The sequence below is a fragment of the Phaseolus vulgaris genome, chromosome 2 (genome assembly GCF_000499845.2).
Source record: "Phaseolus vulgaris cultivar G19833 chromosome 2, P. vulgaris v2.0, whole genome shotgun sequence".
In the NCBI taxonomy this organism is placed as follows: Eukaryota; Viridiplantae; Streptophyta; class Magnoliopsida; order Fabales; family Fabaceae; genus Phaseolus; species Phaseolus vulgaris.
This window is the reverse complement of record NC_023758.2, coordinates 17,706,289-17,721,231: the sequence shown is the minus strand read 5'-3', so window position 1 is coordinate 17,721,231 and position 14,943 is coordinate 17,706,289. Positions and strand designations below refer to the sequence as shown.

At 30.9% G+C, this 14,943-nt stretch overlaps 1 non-coding gene across 1 annotated transcript; it reads left to right on the top strand.

The window, feature by feature from the left end:
• Window positions 1–7,679: 7,679 nt before the first annotated feature.
• Window positions 7,680–7,761, top strand: TRNAS-AGA (transfer RNA serine (anticodon AGA)). Its single transcript has one exon. It is a non-coding gene; the product is annotated as a tRNA-Ser (tRNA).
• The last annotated feature ends 7,182 nt before the right edge of the window (window positions 7,762–14,943 follow it).

The window sequence follows — 14,943 nt, the reverse complement described above, 5'->3', positions numbered from 1 at the left end:
AAAGGAGACAACATTAAAGATGATAGTTCAGAAGAAGATTAGTTGCATGCTGAATTATATAATAGATTTGACTCTTTTAACTAGTTTTTAATACTTTTCGTTGTGTAATACGATTTACTTTTAATTTAAGTACAACTCCTTCTTAAACTATGTATTTGATGTTCATTCGTATTTAGCTTGATTGAATTTTGAGTATCTATAAGCAAGTTTGAATTTTTTTATAAAATGGTTAAAATACCATTTTAAATAGTTCATACATATAAAAATAGCCACCGAAACTGATTTGGTGGCTATATTTACAAAAAAAAAATTTAGCAACCGAAATAGAATTGGTCGCTGTAATTAAGAAAAATATTTAGCCACCGAAATCAAATCATTTGCAAAAGGGGTCTCCATTTAGCCACCGAATTAGCCACCAAAAGTTTTTTTAAAAATTAATTATTTTGATCCATTAGCGATCGAAAATAGTGGTCGCTATCACCTCTATTTCAACCACCAATTTTTTTTTATAAAATTTTGGTCGCTAATTTGGTTTCTGAATTTTGGTGACCAAATTTTCTGCAACTGATTTAGTCACCGAAATTTTGGTTGTTAAGTTGGTTTCTAAACTTTGGTGACCAAATATTCTGGGACCGATATCGCCACCGAAATATCGGTTGCAAATTAGCGACCACTTTATAATTCAGTCGCTAAAGGTTTTGCGCTAGGGTTTTCGCTTCCATCTTTATTTGGTGACTATTTCGGTCGCAGATCCATTTAGCAACCGATTATAGTATTGTTAGCGACCGAATTAGGTGGTCGCTAAAAGTGATTTTTTTGTAGTGGTTTTAAAGAAAAAATTGGTATTGTTTTTCGCGTTTTTATTCATTTCTTACATCGTTTTTCCAACTTGCATTCCACTTTCTCTTTCTTCGCTAATCCTCGTCTGGATCCAAATAGGCCCTAAATGCGTTTAACTGCTGTTTGGAGTATATATAAGTGGTGTTAACGCTCCTGGCTAAGAAGATCAAACATTAATATTTTGAAAACAATTTTCTCCAAGATTTACATCAAACTTTGTTTGAACTTGCTTGAATTCAATCTCAACCTTGTTGACTGAATCTTCTAGTAAAAATGTTTTGTTACTTTTTAATTTCATATGCAAAGTCACTTTTATAATTTCAATCTATTATGAACAACATTATTACCCATGTTCATATAGTGAATGTTACACTGTAAAATTTTAATAGAAATTGTTCCTTATGGATTTGACATTCCTACTTCAAAGCACTATATTATAGTTTACTTGATGCACTTGCCAAAAGAATCAACAATGCTCATCTCTTCATTTCTCTTAAGAGAATATCACATTGAAATGTCTATATCAAGATTTCTTGAAGAATATGTTTAAAGTTATTTCACGCAAACAAATTTTCTAAGAAGATGGAATAACAATCCTGCGAAGTCAGTTAGTTGTGTTAGACTCAATTCTTTACTCAAAGCTGAAAAGAAACTACCTATCTTAGGTATAATAAGTTATGTCGTGTAAAGGAGTTAAGTAAATAAATCACACATATTTAATGTTATATGAAGAACATTTAATATAGTTAGATGCAAGACAAAGAATATGAAAGGTGTATAACCTTACAATAACTCCAAAAGAATTTTCAATAACTCTTTTCTTCTAAACTTTACATATAAATGATTTATGCGAAGAAGGAAGGTTGACAAAAAAAAAGGTTGATAAAAGAAAAAAACTTTACATATAGGAGTTAAACTAAACAGGGAATCTGTAAAACAAATAAACTCACATTAGGATTCGTCTCACATAAGAAAATAAAGCATAACATTATGGTTATCTTACTACATCCTTCCCTTACATCCTTCCCGATGTAGCTATAGAGTCTGAATCTATGTTTGCTCATGTATTTAATACATTCAGCAAACCATGACCTGACAACAATGCAATGGTAAGCTATAAAAAACAAACTAAAGAAAATCCATAAAGTCTACAATATATGTACATATCACTCATCATAGATCCATATATCTAGGATATTTATTAGGGAATATCTACTTATACCTTTTGGAAGACTCATATTAAGTATTCTCCATCATATATATTAACACCTGACTTGTTTTAGCACCTCGGGTATGTATCCTCAACTGCATGAATTAGGTGGGTTTAAAGTATATGTTTACTTTAACATGTGTTCTCTAATTCACTCTTTCAAACTCCAATATGTTATGATACAATAAATTCCCTTTTAAATTCTCATCACTTGATGTCTTAATTGATAGAATTGTAAGCTTAAAACAAGAGGGGGGTGAATTGTTTTTAAACATTTTTTGCAAACTTTGAAGTTACAAAACTGTTTTAGTTGATTTCTAGAAAATCAACCGGTTGGTTTTGCGATTCAACCGGTTGTTTTTATCAGAAGTTTGTAAAAACAACTCAAAACAAATATAATTGAGATTAGGGAAAGAGAGAATCACACAAACAAATTTATATTGGTTCACTCTTACACCAAGAGCTACATCCAGTCCCCAGAAACCACTGATATTCCACTATGTAATCAATCACATATTACAATCACACAGACACACACACACACCACAGATCAGAACATCCTTTAACTTTGTGAAACACAATTCTTTACAGAAATACAGATCAAGAGAGAATAAGGAAAGATCACACCTGATACAGATTGAATCACAAAAGATTATACGACAGTCTTATTCCACTCTTGATGTAAATATATAATGCTCAAAACTACTTGATATTCATGCAACATGTTAAATCATTCATACTAATTCCTCAAGCATGTAATTCATGAGAAAATTTTCTAAACACTGATTTCTCAATTATCTAGCAAATTACCCAACATTAAGATCAGATGTTGTAAAACAATTAATATATTAAAATCTATTCCTAATATCAAAATATATGAAGTATCTTCATTTAGGTCAGATTCTCATAAATACTTTCTAAATAAATATAAGAATGAAACTCGAGAATGCATTGATCAGATGGAATCTAACATTAAGCACAAAATGAAAAGCCAATATCAAGTAGAAATAGAGTACTATATATATCATAAAAATTCATATGAGTTCGTTCGAATAGATTACATTCAATCCCAAGGAAGGAAGTTAGCTACTCATGGTAGCCATTACAAACATCAAGATGGGATGGATTGCACAAGAAAGATATAGAGAGCTTTTTGTTTTCTTCAGAGCTTCAAGGTTGCCAATTTTTTTTTTTTCTTTTTTCTCTCCCTTTTCCTCTATCTTAACCATGTTTGTCATTTGGGTTAATGAATGTTGACTTAAGCTAACCAAATCTCGCTCAAGCTAGAAGAATGCTTATCCTGAGAAAAAGTTTTTTCGCTTAAGCGAGATTCATGATGAAAAACACCAACTTTATAGACAATTTTTGCTTAAGCGAGCCAATTTCGCCTAAGTGAGATGAAATTATCTTGAGCGAGCTGACCTACAACCATCCTTGCGTATGGACAATTCTCGCCTAAGCAAGACATTCTTGCTTGAGAGAGTTTTGGCTTGAGAAGTTCAACATTGAAGCTTCTCTTTTCTATCTTCTAATGCTTCCTTTCACGCATCTTCCAATTTTTTAATTTCTTCTTCTTTAATTACCTTAAATTTATACAAAATTAAGATTAAATGACTTCATTTGTTTCATGACTCAAAAACATATATTTGGATTCAAAGATTATGAAATTATGGGTGATTGCTATCCTAAACAACAATTAAAACCCAAAAGGGACCAATTCTTTCTCATATAAATTTACTAATTATTTGCACTTACTAAACATTCCTTGCACTCATAGAATAAACATTTATTAGTCTTAGATGTGTACTATGAATACTTAGACTATGTATCAACTTTGTTTGTCGAAATAAAAGTTTTTCAGATAAAGTATGTAAGTAAGACACTCGTATCTATCCGATCAAATGAAACATATACATTTGTGTTTGTCCTATTAAATGAAGTTGTAATAACAACATATTTTTGTTTATTCATCTAAACAAAACATTGTATGATGAAACTTACTTTATTGTTAAATACGTAACTAAAAAATTAAATTAAAAGATGTATTAAACTTTGATATAATAATATTGCATATATATTATGTAAATTTTATTAGGTATTCGTATAGTCAATATCAATTATAAAACTAGGATGCAAGAAATGACTATTGAAATTTTGTATTTATTATTGATAATATTTTTACAATAAAAAAAATCTCAAGTTGATTTAGATGAAAATGTAATACACGAAAATATATATGTGATGGTAAACTTGTAATCTAAAATAATATTATAATATAGTTGATATTAATTTTTTGATAAAAAATATTAGAAGAGAAATATATAATTATTTTTTATAAACTAAAATTAACTTAAGCACAAGTTAAAAATATAATTTTAAAAAAATTATAAGAGAAATTGTTTACAATTTAATTCATGTATAAACTATTTTTAACATATAAAAAATAAATTTTATTTTATTCAAATAGATTCTTAACCAATTGTTTTAAGAGTACAAATTGATTCATCACAAATTTGGAAAAAGTCTTAAAATAATGATTATTTGTAGTGAAAAAGAAGAAGAAGACAAAAACAAGGAGTTTCTATCAATTTTTTGATCCTCTATTAAAGATAACACACCACTACCTTCTTTTTTTCTGCCTTTGGCTCTAATCTCTCTTTCAATAAAATGTGGGTAGCAATAACCGACTTCATCCACAACTCCAATGAGTATGACTAACGTGAACAAAATATAATCATTATAAAACTGAATTCAAATTTAAAACTTTTTTCCATCCAACTAAATTTAATAATATAATTCTTTAAATGAATTTAATTGAATTAATTAACTCAATTAAATAATGGTTTAAGTGAATTTAACTAAATTATAATTTAAATAAATTGAACTACAGGATAATTTGGGTAAAGTGATTCCAATTAAATTATTTTTACATTTTTTAAAATAAATTTCTGAATTATGCAATTTTAAAAATAAAAAAAGGTGCATAAAATTCCAATTCAATTATTTTAATTTTTTTTGAATAACTTAAATTATTTAAGCTATTACTAGTGTACTTCTTATTTTATAACATATTTTCCAATCTCATATCCAATTTAGTTCAAATAGTTATATTTACTTCTAAATTAATATTAAAAATCAATAGTTTTTTTAAGTAATTTATTTTTTTATGCAATTCAATTCAATTTACTACTGTTAACTTTGTTTCTAAAGAAATTTTTGTAGAATCTTACTATTAAATGTATTAAGAGTACTAGTTTTTTTCAAATTGCCTTACGAGTCTTTTTTTTTTTTTATAAAGCATATTGCTATAAGAGTATTAAGAAGTTAATAAATGTTAATTTAATTTAATGTAATGTAATTTATATACACTAATATTGTAATTTTTTTTATCATTATCAAAATAGTCAAGTACACCTTTTAATAAACTTAGGCAAATATTAACAAGTGTGTTTAGGACACTGATTAAAAAAATCTAGAAATGTGTAAAATAGTATTCTATGAATCTTTAATGTGTTTTTATATGATTTTTAATAATAATAAAAAAATCTCGGTATACCCTGTTTGAGAAAGTATAGAGAGTGCAAATAATTGAGAAATAAAGCGAAAGTTAATTATGTTTAGTTAGAGAAAAATAACGGAAAGATGAATAAAAAAATGGTTAGGAAACACTTGTACAATAAATCTTACAATTATTTTTAAATTATTTTAAATTTTTTTTCTCTCCCACTAGACAACTTATGCTAATTTAATCACGATTCTTTCAACAAAAATCACGGTTAATTCATTTATCCTTTAGACATTGGTTAACAACGTCCACAAACTTATTAGTGATTACTTATTGAACTTGCACGCAAAAAATGGGTAGCATAGACTATTTTTTCTTTTTTTTTAATGTAAAATCAATATGAAATAATATTTGTAACATTAAACTATTGTATTTATACGACTAATTTAGGATTTATTCATAAATAATCATTTCATTGGTATAATAGACTTCCATATAATTTGTTTTTAGAATTTTTTATTAATAGGTATAGTGTTATGTATCATTTTTGTTAACATATAAGTGTCAGATTAGCTGAGATGTCAAGTAACATAATGATGTTTAACATAAAACTTTTTTATAAAAAAAACTATTGTATTTATAATTTTTTTTAACTTAACTAAATATTGTTGCTGTAAAAAAAACAAGATATTGATTACACCTTTGGTTTTAGTTAGGTTAATGACCCTTCTTGAGTATGGTGCGTAATGAGACTAAAGAAAGAAGTGAGCAAGAGAAAAGGGAACAAATGTGAGGAACAAATTTTGTTACTTTTTCTAGATGTTCTCAACTTCTAGAAGAGAGAATAGAAAATTTAAAACATAAAGAAAATTTGGGAAACAAAATCTAAAATTTCACCCTTATATTTGACTCTAGTTTGAGTTAAGGAAATTGTATAAGTTTCAAGAGCCACCCAAGACCATGAAATAGACAACACAATAGGAAGATTAACTTTTAACTAGATAGACATTATCCATATTCCCACATTCATTCTCTTACTAAATCCAATAACAAAAAACCAAGTTTTTGGCACACCACACATGATGCTAAGTGGTTTGGACCTTAGGTTATAAGCATGCATGAATGAATGATCCATATGTGCTTCAAATTTGTAACAGCTACATATTTGGTTATGCAGCAGAAGCAAGATTCTTTCACACTTATTTCAGTAGCTATCTTTTAGAGGCATGTTTGGCAAAAGTTGTGAGGACCACCCTTTGGCACACAACACAGCTTTTGAGCCAATATTTGAGGCCCAAAACTAACACTGAGGAAAAAGAGGCTCTTTCATTTGCCTCTTCTCTTTTGAAGAATGCAGTGACTTTAGAAATGTGGTTATGGTTGCATTGTACTGTTGTCCCCCTTTCTTGACAAGGAATCCTCTAGAATCTTGAGATAATCAAGTTCCACAGATGAAATAATGATGACAATTTAGCTGTTTAGGTGATAAATGTTGCTTTAAGAAATTGAAGAGGCTAAACCATGATTAGATGTAGGAATTGAGGGGCTTAAGTGGGGGCAATCATGGTGATAAGTACAAATGGATGATTCCAATTATTCAATTAACCCATTGACATTCACATTATACAAAACAAGAGAGCATGATGAGAGACTCATTTAGCCTTTCTACCAAAAGGTGTTGCAACCAAATGTGTACACAACCAATTGCAAGATCCATGTTGCTCTTCCTAACTTTCCTTTGAGAGAATATCTGTGGGGTCATATAGAGATACAGGAATCTCTTACTGCTCCACTAGCTACCTAGCTAGGGGTACTATAGGTTCAATGGTTAACTCTTCAACTACTAATTAGAATGAAATGGACCAACTACAATACAACAATATTTGGACATAATTCAGATGACTGTGCATTCAAAATTTGTTAGGTAAGACATTGTGTGGTGAGAGGTTCTCCTTCTCCTGCATTACCCACCTAGCACTGATTGAAACACCTTCAAATTAGGTGATAGTTGAAGAACTCCAGGGGAAGCTTGGTCAGTTTCAACAACCTGGGGTATGAATATTTGAATCCCAATATGTTCTATATAATGAATTTAAAATTTTAAAATGTTATGTTAATCAAAGAGTGGGCGTGCCGGAGTGGTTATCGGGCATGACTAGAAATCATGTGGGCTTTGCCCGCGCAGGTTCGAATCCTGCCGCTCACGTTTTTTATAAATCTTAATTTAAGGGTTGGAATTACTCATTGATTACCTTACTTTCTTCCTCTGTAATGTAAGACACTTTCAAATTATTATTCACAAAAATTTATAATTTGGATTATGCTTTAAATGTTGTAGTATTACTTTGTTAGTTTTAACATAATCACGTAATTATTATCTTTGTTATTGAAGTTAGCTTCTTCTAAAAATGTTTAAAGGTGCGTATTAAATAGTATTGAATAAGATCAATAAGTTGACTTGTTTATTCGACTAATTTATAAGTTGGTTTAATCAATATAAAAGTATTTAATAAATATATTAAAATAATTTATTTTAAGAACTACTAGTTAGATAATAAAGCTCTTTTTTTCTTTGTAATTTTTTTACTATTATTTTTATATTTTTAATCTATTATGTCTTATTTTAATTTAAAATTATAATTACATAATAATATTTTTTATTTAAAAAATATAAACTCTTTTTATCTAGAAAAATTATATATTTTTATATTTATTTACTAGTTTATTAATTAATTTATTAAACACTTCTAATTTAATAAACGAGTTTATTAACTTATAACTTATAAACTAGAAACTTATTAACTAGTGTACTTAACTTATGTATTATCAACTTGCTTATCAGCTAATTTTGTCAAACAAATATTAAATTAAATAATATATTTTAATAATTTTTATTTAAGAAAATGGATTATTGACATATTTATCTGGAGTTTAAGAATATTGAAAAAAGGGTTAAAATTATCTAGTTATACAAAAAAATGTTTAGAATTTTGAGCATTATTTTAATTAAAAATGGATCTTTAATTTTTTTTTAATTAAGTTAAACATTGAACTTTTGATCAACACATTCCTTTTTTTTTTCATTGTGAAGTTACCATTACACATATCTTTATTTTTCTAGTTTTTAAATAAAATAAAATCACAAACATACACTAGTTAAAAAAAAAGTTTGTAACACCAATTGATTTCGACATTCTAAGCTTTCGTGAGCTGATAACAAACTTAGTCAACATAAAAAAAAGTTAATACTTTTTTAGATTGGTCATGTAAAAGTAGTGTTATATATTAGTTATAGAAAATAATTTTAAAGTAGAAGTGATATATTTAAATAATTTTTTAATATTTTATTATTAAAGTGAAAAGAGTATATAATTAGAAAATTAATCATTGAGATTTCATTTTAAAAGAATCATCATCTTTATAGAAATTTTCTTTTTACTTTCTCAACCTTTTCTCTAAATTTTTGATCGCATATATCATTAGATTGACGGTTGGAGACTGTCATTGAACTTCTGACAACAAATACTACAAGACTGTCCGATCTGAATCTTAGTTAGAGTAAATTCATTTTTGCTCTTTCTTCCTTTGAATCAATTTTGAGTTTTTATGTTTGTTTGTTTGAGATAGGTTGCATGTGGTGTTTTTTAGCTTCAAGATTCATCATTGTTAGTTCAGAGACTAGTAATATGGTTAGATAATTGACTTGGAATATGTAGTGCATGGTTAAGCTATCCTTGAGCCCTGTAGGATTGAAGCTCTTTGTGAGCATATTTACCTCTTCTCAGATAAGGAAAGCTATTTTTACTTTCAATAGAACCGTATGTTAGAAGATCTAGATGTGGGGGTGACTAATAAGTGCCAAATTTCAGTAATATTTAATATTAAAATATAGACACTTATGGGTATTAATTGCTAAAATAAGTATAAAATAAACCCTAATTTATGAAATTATACCTTTTTACATAGTTTGTGATTTTAATTTAAGTAAAAACAATTTATTCTCAAATTTTGTGTTAATTTCGGGATTCTAGGGAAGAATGAAAATTATTGGGCAAAAGGAGAATAATCTAAGCTAAAAAGGGAAAGCTGGAAGGCCCCAGCTCGCACCAAGCTCACACAAACCCACCTCGTCATCAGAGCATCTCGCTCAAGCGAGCTCAATCTTGCTCAACTAAGCTCAATCTCGCTTGAGCGAGATAGTGCCAACAACATTGGGTGTTTCGACATTTTACTCGTTCAAGCGAGCTCAATCTCGCTTGAGCAAGAATTCACTTAACCCAATTCATTTAGGTTAAATAAGGGGCTTGAGACACAACCCTAGGTGTGCAAGATTGATAGGAAAACATCATTGGGTGAATTGTAACCCAATTGGGAGAATAAGAGGTGTGAGAAACATTAGAGGAGACAACCATCAAGGAGAAATCCTGGATGTTCTTTTCTTACTCTCGTTCCTTGTAATAGTCATCACGTATGGCTAATTCTACCCTTTGGAATTGAGAGTAATATGTTCAAACTCTTATGTATTGAGGTGATATCTAAACATAATATTTTGTTCTTAATTTATGATTGGTATTATTATTTTCTTTGTAATGCTTGGTTTACCATGATATAGAATCCTAAATTTGACCGGAAAGTACTTCTAAGGTTTTGACCTTAATGATAATACTTAACATATTTGAATGTTATGAATAAATTTGAAATGTTAATTGCTATCAACGTCTGATCTTAAGGATAAGTTGTTTTTATAAATATGGGAGGAATCAATATTTAGGAATTTTATATGCGAAGAATTGATATAAATGATTTTTATAGGGCATCAATATAAATCAAAGGACACAATATTGTCATGCTAATCAAAAGACAAAAGAGTGAGAAAGATGAAACCCAGTCCTTATTTTTCCAGTTGAAGCAAGAACTCTTTGACTTGTTTCTTATTAATCATTGTCAGAATAACAAATTCCAACAAACTTTTATTATTCTACTTTATATTTAATAAATATTTTACTTGATTAATCAACGGGTTCGATATCAGACACATTATTACTTTTGACAACGTAGTACACATTATTACTTTTGACAACGTAGTGCACATGCCGTGGACGATTCATCAGTGATGTGGTCACCAGTTTCAAAATCTCCTTGTAGGGTAAATTGTTTTTGAGTAAATTCGAATGTTGATTGAGATTTGGTAAAATTACAAGTTTATGAATAATTGTTGTTTAAATTTGGATGTTAATTTATGAAAAGGATTAGAAGTTTTGAACAATTGAATAAGTAGTTGATTATTTACATTGTTTGTGATATGCATTATGAAGTAAAATCTGAGTTTTTACTTGACAATGGGTTTTAAAAGGAGGTACACATGTTGTTGGTCTTAAATCCACTTAGCAGAATTTCATTGGGCTCAACAAATTTGGGCATGCATATTTTGGAGTGCTCTCTGCCTCAAATTTGCTCAGCCAAATCCCATGTGCTTAGCAGATTTAAGATTTCAATTTTTGGGAATTTTTTTGTCTCAAATTCGCTCAGTCAAATTTAAATTCGCTTAACCAATTTTCTTGGGGCTAAACCAATTTTAAATTGACTCAACCATTTTGACAGCTTTGTTATTTTTTCGTAACTACCTTTTATTTCTCTTCTATAAGTTATAAAATTTAATTAAATATTTTAAAAATTTATCAATTTATAAATTAGAAGTATTACAATTTTTAAATATCTATGATGTTGAGCATTTGTTAAATAAGATTTCTATGATGTTCAACCTTCTTAGTGTTGGTGAGCTTTAATAGGACATCAACTCGGTCATTGGAAGCTCGAGATACATGCATGATTTTTCTGAGTTTCTTTTCTTCTTTGTAATTCTTTTGTTTTTCCTCTTCATGGAAGGCTAAACCTTTTTGGTTGATTTCTTTATAATTCCCCATTGAGTTTTGAGGTTTTGATTGATAAAAGTTTCATTTTTTAAGTTTTTTTATAGCAGTTGTTTTAATATTCTAATCTCCTGAAAAACTAGTTTTTGTCAGAGGTTGTACTTGAACGCATGATTGAGAGTATTCCTTATCTTAAACTTTGATTTCTTTGTTAGTTCACAATGTTCTAATTAATTTCTTGGACGCATGATTAAAGAGAGAGGAGATAAGCATTTTCATGGAGTATACACATGGAACATACACATGGAACAAAGTGGGTATTGATGAAACCAGTAGGCACATGCTTTACTGGTGAGTTTCAAGTTGAATCAAATTGACGTATGCTTAATTTGGTTTAGCTTTATTTGAGGATTGAGAAAGGAATAGTCTTTAGAGAACTTGTGAGGAATTCAATGGCGGAAGAACTTGGGGATCAAGTGGTTTAACATATGCATGAATATTATAGACCATAGAAAAGTTTAACTTAGTCCTCCATTAATTGACCCTCGACCATGGTTTTACCTGGGCCGAGTTCTGAAAAGTCTAGGATAGGATGGACTGCCACTGCCTGTTCAAGAGCTGCGTCAAATCCTATGAGGTAGGATTGAGCAACATCTTGTTTGGAAGATTCGATGTCCTTGGTGAGGTCTTCCCCTCGACAGGTTACCTCCTTCTCCAACCCCTCAATTTGGGACATGAGTTTGCTCATTTCTTCAGTTAGGCTCGATGCCTCTTGAGCCTTCTCTGCATGGAGACATTTGGTTTCTTCGTGCAAATCAGTAAGGAGTGCGGATTCATCTCGGGTATGGTCATTTAGGTGATTGATCTCCGCTCGGAGGCGTTCTACCTCCCTCTGAAGCTCCACGACCCTTTGATCTTCAGCGAATTTTCGATCTCGTGCCTTAGCAATAACCAAGCAACCCATGGCAAAGGCCTGCCCAATTTGTTTCTTAGCGTCACGAAGCAGATGATCTTCGTCGTGGACCATGAGCCTATTTTTGTCCTTGTTGGACAGGAAGGTAGTTTCACCATAAAATGGGACGTCGAAGTTTGGATCCCATAGGCTTTTCCCCCTAGAGCTTTCGGCTTTGCATTCTTGAATGACGATGACGTCCTGGTGCGAAGCTCGACCATCTGAGTGAGAATGTTCGGTAGGGGGAGTGGTCGCTTTCCTCTTCCTCTTCAAAATGAGCCCGGAGGTGATCTCCTCATCCTGATCAGTCGGGGTTTGAGTAATAAAAGTTAGAGCTCTTCTGCGTCAAAGATTCCTTGGGCAGACTAGCAGCTGCTCTCATCTTCTTAGCTAGCCCGGCTAGCTCCGCCTTGCTAATGTTAGATAACATTCTCTTTGCAAAGAAAGCAAGTAAATGGTTAATGACAATAATAGAGTTGTCTTTACCAAGGATAGGAAATGAAGGGTAACAGTGTAGGCTTTCAAGGCACTAGGGAGGTACTGTTTGGTCAATAGGTAGGAGGTGTCAAAGACAATCTTTAGGCTCATCAGGAACTCGCAGATTCCTTGATCTCTTGGTGACCAATCTTCCAAGCGCCAAGCACTCTGGAATTTGGGTTCAGGGGTCTAAATTGGGGAAATTCGCCCAGCAGGATCGGATCTCCTGTTGAAGCGCAAACTGTAACAAATTTACCTTTAAATTTTTTGTATGTCAACTAGAAGAGGGTAAGCAAACCTCATCCAGGGGCACCTTTTAGGAACACCCACAGTTGGCGAGATGCCGAACTGTGAACACAAAATAATAAAAACTCGGATAAATGCCCAACTAGTTGGATGTAGCTAGGCAGTAGCTATGTTGAGCTCGGTTAACAGTTCTTTTTCAAAGATGGACAGGGGAAGGCGAAGAAGAACCTTTTTGAAAAAGGTTGCATAAAAATAGAAAAATGGACCATCAGGGTCCGACGACTCGTCACAACAAATAGGTTCACCCTCCCTACACTCTACGGTTTTGACAAACCCCTCGTATTTTTACTCATGGTGCATCTGTTTTCTCTCAACTCCCTAATACATAAATGGGTTGTGTAATAAGAAACTTCTTTCAAAAGCTCTTTTTTAGCCCAGGGATACATAGAACCATAATCCATTGTAGATATAGCTAGAACATAAGCATAAACACAAACAAAATACAAGCACGTTTCAGGCTAGACATAGTAAGTGAATCGAAATGAGATTTCAGTTCAGGCAATGCAATCAGCAAGATGAATAAACTATTAACAATAGAGATTAGTGGCGAAAAAAATACTTGATGCGATGGTGGTGGGAGATAGTTCAACGTTGAGAAGAAGTGCGAAAAATGTATTTGGAGTAAGAGAAGTTTTGCGAATAGAAGGTTGCATAACGAGTAAGGGAGGAGGAAATGGGTTTTTAATTATTTGAAAGAAGGAGATGAAGCGGAAGTGCTTCCTTGCGCGTTGATACATGTGCCATGTGGACGCTTCAGATTTAATGTGGTGAGATGTCTCATCAGGAAACGCTTCGGTAACTGCGTCTCGCCTACTTTTTGCGAAAATGTCATGTCAATTGCCAATGCTGGAAAGACTCTTCGCCTAGCCAAGCTCGACTCGAGCCTGGGGGGTTTGTGTATTGGCTAGAGTGCTCAAGACCTCGGTCCAAACGTTTAGGTATGGTCAACTTGATTTTGGGCGAGAATAGGCCCAAAAGGCGGGTCATGAGCTCAGCCTAGACACTGGTGGTCAACTCAAAAAAAGATAATTAAAATATATGGAACATTTATTTTGGTTATAATACATATGTTAATTGAATACAAATAAAAGTTGTTGTAAATAATGTGGTTAGCACTCGAGAATTAAGGTGCACATGAGTAGAATGTTTTGTTGTTGTTAAGCACCCGAGAATAAAGGTGCACGTAAGCAATATGTTTTTTGTTGAGATTATATTCTCCTACTTGAAATCTTGTTCTGTTGAGATTGGAGAAAATTGTTGAAGGGATATCTATAAAAGGGCATTGAGACCCCAAGTAAAGCTATGCTATTTTTGGATACTTGAGACTAAAATTGATTTGATATTTTGAATGTTGATTGACTTGATCGTCAGAGTGTAATCAACAGGTAGAGTCCCCTTTGTCCTAGTGGAGCGACATCTCAAAGTACAAATTGAAGACAAATCAGAAGAGGAGATCATCCATTCAATTCGTCCGATATCAACCGGTGAGAACAATTTATATGCTTTGCATTTAATTTTAGGAAATTTTGACTTTACATATTAGTTCACAATTTCATTTGTTATTTTGTTTATTCTTCTTATGTTCTTTAATAGTAGTTTTAGTTAATAGGTTTTTAGTTTTAGAAAATTTTAACATTACATATTAATTTACTTTTAACATTATATTAATTTACAATTTGATTTTATGTGTTAGTTTTATATATTTTTTATATGATATTGTTCAATCTGCCTAGTGATTACCGTGTACATGTTAATAAAAAGGGTAAAGTTAAAAAAAAGGAGT